This window comes from Schistocerca americana, chromosome 11 (assembly GCF_021461395.2).
Source record: "Schistocerca americana isolate TAMUIC-IGC-003095 chromosome 11, iqSchAmer2.1, whole genome shotgun sequence".
NCBI classification, from domain to species: Eukaryota; Metazoa; Arthropoda; class Insecta; order Orthoptera; family Acrididae; genus Schistocerca; species Schistocerca americana.
This window is the reverse complement of record NC_060129.1, coordinates 77,586,411-77,594,696: the sequence shown is the minus strand read 5'-3', so window position 1 is coordinate 77,594,696 and position 8,286 is coordinate 77,586,411.

Sequence of the window (8,286 nt, the reverse complement as noted above, 5' to 3'; positions counted from 1 at the left end):
TGCCATGAACAAAAATGTTTTGACAGTATGTTTTGACGATTTCTGTTCTGGAAGATTTTATCACCCAATCTCCTCCTCCTCAGGAGTTTAGATTAGCATCAAGTGGAGCCATCTGTAAAAGAAGGCCAGCTCTGAATGTGCGGGTGCGAAACAGCACTGTCCGGATGCATTAAAATACACTACTGGCCATTAAAATTGCTACACTACGAAGATGACGTGTTACAGACGCGAAATTTAACCGACAGAAAGAAGATGCTGTGATATGCAAATGATTAGCTTTTCAGAGCATTCACACAAGGTTGGCGCCGGTGGCGACACCTACAACGTGCTGGCATGAGGAAAGTTACCAACCGATTTTTCATACACAAGCAGCAGTTGACCGACGTTACCTGGTGAAACGTTGTTGTTCAAAAATGGCTCTGAGCACTATGGGACTCAACTGCTGAGGTCATCAGTCCCCTAGAACTTAGAACTAGTTAAACCTAACTAACCTAAGGACATCACAAACATCCATGCCCGAGGCAGGATTCGAACCTGCGACCGTAACGGTCTTGCGGTTCCAGACGGCAGCGCCTTTAACCGCACGGCCACTTCGGCCGGCGAAACGTTGTTGTGATGCCTCGTGTAAGGAGGAGAAATGCGTACCATCATGTTTCCCACTTTAATAAATGTCGGATCGTAGCCTATCGCGATTGCGGTTTATTGTATCGCGACATTGCTGCTCGCGTTGGTTGAGATCCGATGACTGTTAGCAAAATAAGGAATCGATGGGTTCAGGAGGGTAATACAGAACACCGTGCAGGATCCCAACGGCCTTGTTTCGCTAGCAGTTGAGATGGCAGGCATCTTATCCGCAAAGCTGTAATGGATCATGCAGCCACGTCCCGATCCCTGAGTCAACAGATGGGGATGTTTGCCAGACAACTATCATCTGCACGAACAGTTCGATGATGTTTGCAGCAGCACGGACTATCAGCTCGGAGACCGTGGCTGCAGTTACCCTTGATGCTGCATCACAGACAGGAGCGTCTGTGATGATGTACTCGACGACAAACCTGGGTGCACGGATGGCAAAACGTCATTTTTTCGGATGAATCCAGGTTCTGTTTATAGCATCATGAAGGTCGCATCCGTGTTTGGCGACATCGCGGTGAACCCACATTGGAAACGTGTATTCGTCATTGCCATACTGGCGTTTCACCCGGCATGATGGTATGGGGTGCCATTGGTTACACGTCTTGGTCACCTCTTGTTCGCATTGACGTACATTTCAGATGTGTTACGATCTGTGGCTCTACCCTTCATTCGATCCCTGTGAAACCCTACATTCGAGCAGGATAACGCACGAACGCATGTTGCAGGTCCTGTACGGGCCTTTCTGGATACAGAAAATGTTCGACTACTGGCCTGGCCAGCACATTCTCCAGATCTCTCACCAGATCACTACCTTTGATGAACTGTAGTATCGTGTTGAAACTGCACAAGCAGCTGTACCTGCAGACGCTATCCAAGCTCTGTTTCACTCAATGTCCAGGCGTATCGAGGCCGTTATTACAGCCAGAGGTGGTTGTTATGGGTACTGATATCTCAGGATCTATGCACCCAAATTGGGTTAAAATGTAATTACATGTCAGTTCTAGTATAATATATTTGTCCAGTGAATACCCGTCTATCATCTGCATTTCTTCTTGGTGTAGCAATTTTAATGGACAGTAATGTAGTGCAACCGGCCAGCAACTAGCAAGTGTGATCCGGACGTGGGAAAGGACACGCATCTCACTACTGGTGTGATACGCGAGAATCTGGTAAGAGTAGATTATACAAAATTTTCCCGTCTTCATTTATATCAGAAGACCGCCATTACTCGCGAGAGAGTTTAATTGCCAACATTTCGGAGCGCCAGCAGCAACAAAGTTCTATCGGCCGCGGGAAGTGGAGAACGGACGGAGAAGAAAATTCAGCTTCTGCATTACTGGGATCTGCATTTTTGATTGAATGTACTCCAAATCAGTATCATCATCCGAATATGAAGCGGGTTTCATGAGTTTGTGTGGCGCGTGCTAGCGTTGCAGTGATGTGGACGGCCCGACTGGGAGAAAAAGCGTAACGTCAGCAGGACTCGTTGATCTCAAACGGCAACCAGCAACAGTGGCGGGTTACTGTGTCGGCGTCGGCTCGTTACTGCATCATCCGCGGCTGGTTACTGCGTGTGTGAGGATTGCTTCCTTCCCACACCCAAATTTTCTTAATCGAATCCTACAAACCAGTTTCTCCATCTTTTTATTAAGGGTTGCTATGGCAACTCTCAACTTCTCCTTGTCTCAATTACTCCAATAAAAATTCCTCCTTTTCGAGTCCTGATCACTTTGGTCGCCATGTTCTGGTTGTTTTCTGGCGATTAGAGGAAGCAGTGTCGTGTGGCGTGCCAGACTCACACTCCCACTTTTCTATTGAGCTTACGTGGAGCTGTTTCGCCCATCTTCTTTGCAGCATAGCCGGCTGCGATTGTCTGCCCAACTTCTTCTCCGAAGATAAGATGCTGTTTTGGAGGAATTTTTTATACTCTTAAAATATCTCCGTACACTCAGGATACTTTTAAACCAATCTCACTATATTTTCAGTTCCACAAACAAGTCACCGTATAAATGATTCATTTTTTGTAAGCCCAACAATTACCAGTCCAACAGATACTCTTACATACCGGTACTTTATAACAAATAAAATCTAGAAAGTTCTTGCAAGTCCACCATCCGGACCTCACGAAAGTACATGAATAAGTAAGTGTCTTGTCTTTTCTTTAACATCATTCAGCTGTTCTCAATAATGACTGACGTACCACCATCAAAGAGTACGGCGCGTTTGCTCCTTGATCTGGGCGTGGAACTTCTGAGGCGAGCGCTGCGACTACCTGCCCGCTCCGATTGACCGTCCGATACACGCCAGTCCTGCACACAGATAATCGTGGTGCAGTAGACACAGTTCCACTTTCAGTTACTCATCTTTAAAATAACGCCTGTTCGAGATGGTGGAAATAAGAGTGTCTCTAGAATTTACCCCGAAATTCTCGAGGCACTACAGAAGGTATCAGCCAACAGACATTCATCACAATTAGACAACATATATTCAGTATCTCCACTACGTGGTGTGTAGCAACTACCCTTTTCATAACATTGTCATTATTACATAATGGATTTTCCATTGTGTAAGATTAGAGTTTAATGTCCCATTGGCCACAGTAACAAGGACAGACTATCAGGTTTCTACCAACAGACAGTACATGCAATGGATGCCATGTCAAGACTGGAGCTTATCTCTTATATGTGGTCTCCATCAAGACGGACACAATCTTACACAAGGCTTTTCGCATCAGATCTGTGGCTAAGTAGCAGCCAACTGAATGTTGCTTCAAACCGAATTAGTGATACAGAAAGAAAATAAACAGAGAGGAAATTTGTTCAGGGCATAAACTTGAAACTGGTAATAAATTGATAGATTATTTGACCTAAAGTTGGCTTTCACTACACAATGTGTTTTCACAGAAGTAGTTTTCTTCTTAATTGAGATTCGTGACATCATGACATTATTATGTTTGAGAATTATTTCCAAACTAAAAAAAATATATAAAAAGATTTTAGTGGCAACTGAAGTACAGTAAGTTTGATTTCGTGGCTATTATTTATTTCCGTTTATCTTCTTTCCTTTCCTGATTTTCTTCAGCTGCCATACGTAGCACAGCTGTTTATGCCAGAATGATGGATTTTCATTTTCTTAGAATGCAAATGAAGGTGGAAAAAATACTATTTAGGTCAAACAAGGTAAAAAAATACGGAAACCCTGCAAACTGCAAAAGAATGAAATACCGCGTAACGAGCTTCAGTAGTTATGTGAGGCTATTTGCCTGTATGGAGGTTGAGAAGCTGGAAGACTGCAGTGAAGTGCAGGAAGGCTTGCAGAAAATCAACAATTGGTGCAGCTGCTCACACTGTGAGTCACTGTCAAAACAGATCTCCTTGTTGATACACCACTCTGCAGTGAGCAACAGTTTGTCACTGAAGAGATCATTCCAATTTCCGTCTACTGAAGTCTTGCTACAAGAACTGCTCTCCACACAACAATGATCTGTACCTGTGCACATTTTTGCATTTATGCAAAAGCAAAGTCAGTTACGTTGTATTTCTTTCTTTAGTGACAGTACGTCTATCGGTAGTAAGTTTCCGGTAACATTACAGTGAGAGATATACATAAGATGAAATGGGTTGTGGCTAAGACTGTCAATTCGTTTGTTTATCAGGTGCATAGTTTATCAGAGGCCATCAACTGATTTGGACATAAACCTACAAGAATGAAGTCACTTCTTTTGTCTTGGATGAATACAGTTTAAAATAATATAACATATCATACAGCTATGTTACTTGCCTGGTTTATGCTTTAGGGGCAAAGGTTGTCAGAATTCGTAGTCTTATGATGCAATAAATCCATCATTTGTGGGTGACCTGGGCAATAATTTACTTATTTCTGCAAACATGTTTGGGAAAAATAATTTCTTAATAGAGACTCTCCTTCTGTGTATTTAACGAGACAACATTAACGGACAAAATTACTGTGATCGAAATGGAAATGTTTAGTTGCAGGCACTGATTTGATTGTGTTACTTAATCTATAGCTATTGCAAATGTAAATGATGTAATGATGTGGTTGAGAGATGGTTATGACAATTCACTTCATGGAGTATGGCTGGTGAGTGCCATCACCCAATATCACTCCAGACTGGAACAAGTGAACCATATTGTTCACCAGGGCTTTATCTCTCTTCCTGCCCTGAAAGAGGGACATCCTACCCAAGATCATTTGCGCTCCTCCTAAAGTGGTGTTTCATTGCCCACCCAATCTACACTTCATCCTAGTGTATCTGTGTGCCACGCCCACTCACATCCGCTTATCACAGAGATCACATATATTTGACAGACCAAACTACAAGATCTGCCTTCTACTCTAGTCACGTCACTGGCTTATCCTACCCCATCAGAGGCTGGGCCACCTGTGAAAGCAGCCATCATATACCAGCTCTGGTACAATCACGGCACAGATTTCTGTATTGTATGACTACTGACCAGCTGTCCACCAGGATGAATCGCCATCTCCAAACTGCAGCCAAAAGCAAAGTAGACCGTACTTGTAGCACAACATGCAGCTCAACACAAAATGATTGATTTTAATGGCTGATTCATAACCTAGATTATATAGATCCTCCCCTCCACCACTAGCTTTTCTGAACCACACAAACAGTCTGTTTCTGAAATTATCCTGTCCTCAACCGACAGTAACCTGTTATCCCCACATCTTCAACCCAACAATCTCCGTCCTGTACATCCTGTCTCCCCTCCCAAGTTAAGCTGCTTTCAGCATGTGCCCCATGCCACTGGCCACTACAATCGTGGCAGCCATATACCTGCCACCTCTTCCTCCCACATTCCTAGCCATCAAACTGGCCAGCTCCATTCTAGCTGCTAGCTACCCATTACCATCTCATCTCCCTGCCTCCCACCTACTTTCCCTCTACTCACCACGCTTGACTCTACCCCACTACAATTTACCCACCTGCCACAAAATAAAAATAACACTGACATTCTAGCAGCCTAGCTGAGCTGGCAGCATGGGAAAAGAGAGAGAGAGAGAGAGAGAGAGAGAGAGAGAGAGAGAGAGAGAGAGAGAGAGAGAGAGAGAGAGGGTTTGTTAGTCTAGTTCATCAAAGGATAAATCTTAAAGCTAGCCAGTTTTCTTTCTTGTTTGTGCCTATCAACAACTCAATACTCCTGTTTTTTGGTGAATGGTCCCCTGTAATCCTAAAGTGTTTATCTCGTTTAAAACATGCATATGAACTTCTTTGAGCAGAGTTTCACTAGAAATATTTTTTGTCATAATAGATGTCTTCAAAAGATGAACTGTTTTTCATAAAAACAGAATAGTAAAGTTCAAAAACTTAAATTAGGGGTGGTGGAGGCAGATGCTCACCCACCAGGGGAGGGAACTTTCCTGTTTCTCACTACTACATCCAGTATGAGTATTTTCCTAAAGTTTCAGAAGCTTATAAATTATTTCCCCTATTTTTCTTAATTTGCCTGGGTATAAGAATGGCGGCAAGCTATAGGTTGTCCACTGATTATTCTTAACTGTTTCTTGAAAAGACAGTGTTATATCAAAGAAATAAGACAGATAAACAACTATCAATTATATTCGCTGAGTAACACATATTTAGAACAATGGATATGGCGTGTCATTAACAACATGGTTTAACACTGTATCTTATTTTTATTAATATTAGCAGACGCAGATCACTCCATTGCTATCCAAGCCCCCCCCCAAAAAATCCCCCCATCATCATCCTTCTGCCCCCCCCCCCTCCCCCCCCCCCAGTCTCCTCCATCAGGGGGAGGAACAAGCTGTTTGAGAGCATGCTAACTGTCCATACTAGCCATAGGTTTTAACAACTTTTATTTTTATAGCACTTATATCCCTTTTCTTGCAAAAACAGGGTAATTTCTTTTGATCAATCTTATCATATTAAGTTATTTCTTTAGATTTCTCTTACAAATTTTACGCATAAATAACATATATAGCTAAAGAAAAGACAAGAACATTGAATTTATATAGCTAAAAAAATATTATAAGAAAATCGCAAGTAAATAATGTTATGCCTTGAGGTTTTTTCTCAGGTTCCAGCCTTAGCTGGGACTAATCTTTCCCTTTCTAGCATGGCAGCCAAAATAGTATGCCATGATGTCACACAGACTACTCAGTCTTCGGTGTCTTTTATCCTCTTCGATGTTGCTAATATTATGATTCAGTTCTTCCTGTTGTGCAAGCCACCCCTTGTAGTGGATTACTTCATCAGTTGTCACTGTTTGGTCAATCTTCGCTGTTTGAGTTGATCTGACTCTATCCTCTCAGGTAGTCTCCCTCATTCATGTTGTGCAGTTGGCCAACATCACCTTTTTGCCTTTCATCTCAGAGTGATTGTGGATGTCCACCTGGGGTGTCAGCATCTCTCATGTTGTTGAGAGTGATCTTTAATTTTGGAGTCTGTTGTGACACCCATTTGTACACTGACTTGCATCAACCATGACTCTTCTTGTGCTAACTGGTGATGGGCTGCTCAGTAGGTGGCTGGCCTCCTTCAGTAGGGGTCAGGCTGCTTCCAACTCAGCAGATCGTACGCTCCTTGCAACAAAATTTTATAGGATTGCCAATGAAGTATGTCAACGAGTGTGACGATTCTTGTTTTAAGTAGGTTCAATCCATGTTCACCTATAGTAACTTCATTAACGAACTAGAAATATGTAATTTAAAGAGGTGTCTTATTTTAACTATGAGTCGACAGAACTTTATAAAATCAATATAAGACCATTCACACACCAAAACGTGGGAAGTAACACCGTTCACAGAAGTTACCCCATCCAGTTCAACTACTGTGTATTGTCTCAACGCTGTCAGACTACGCCCAAATACTGATGCTGCATGCTTGAGGAATGTGCATAAAATACACTAGAAGACATCATTAAGTGCTTCAAGAATGACTACAGATTTTTGGCTTATTTAAGATACATGGGCAGTAAGAGTACATTATGGAAATGCTGATAAAATGACTGTATTCCAATCATGGGATGGTAAGTAATGTTGTAAAATAAATAACTTACGATGTGCGCATTTAGAGTAGTTTTATTTTTCCTATCAACAAGTGAAGAACAGTTCTTGGTACATTTCTTGAGTTTCATCCTTTGTGGCCATTATTCTGAAGCAGTTTAAATCTCTTATTAACGCCCCATTCTCTGAAAAATTTGCTTCTATTCTACATTAAAGTAATAAACATGCTAATCAACAACTGTTAATATAGTGTCTATTCTTATTATCTAATAACTGTACTCACTGTAATATGTAGAGAATTGGTAGTATTTCTACACACTGTGCTGTGATCTTTACAATTACATTTTTACAGATTTATTATTCAGTTGTGGCAAAGGAAATGCACCGAAAGTATAGATGAGCAAAATGTGGAATTGTAATTTTATTAAACATTACAGTATTGATAGAGATTTTACTACACTGGCATTCATTGTCAAATATTCTAGGTTCAACTTGGTTTGCAGGGACCAAGGGCATAAGGTATATTGCATTAGCAACACCACTGACAAAATACTGTCAAAGAATGTGAATTTTGCCTTGAGGTAGTATCCTGTACAGCTTGCTTCCTGTGTTTAAATATGTATCTAATACTCTTTATTCGTGGGA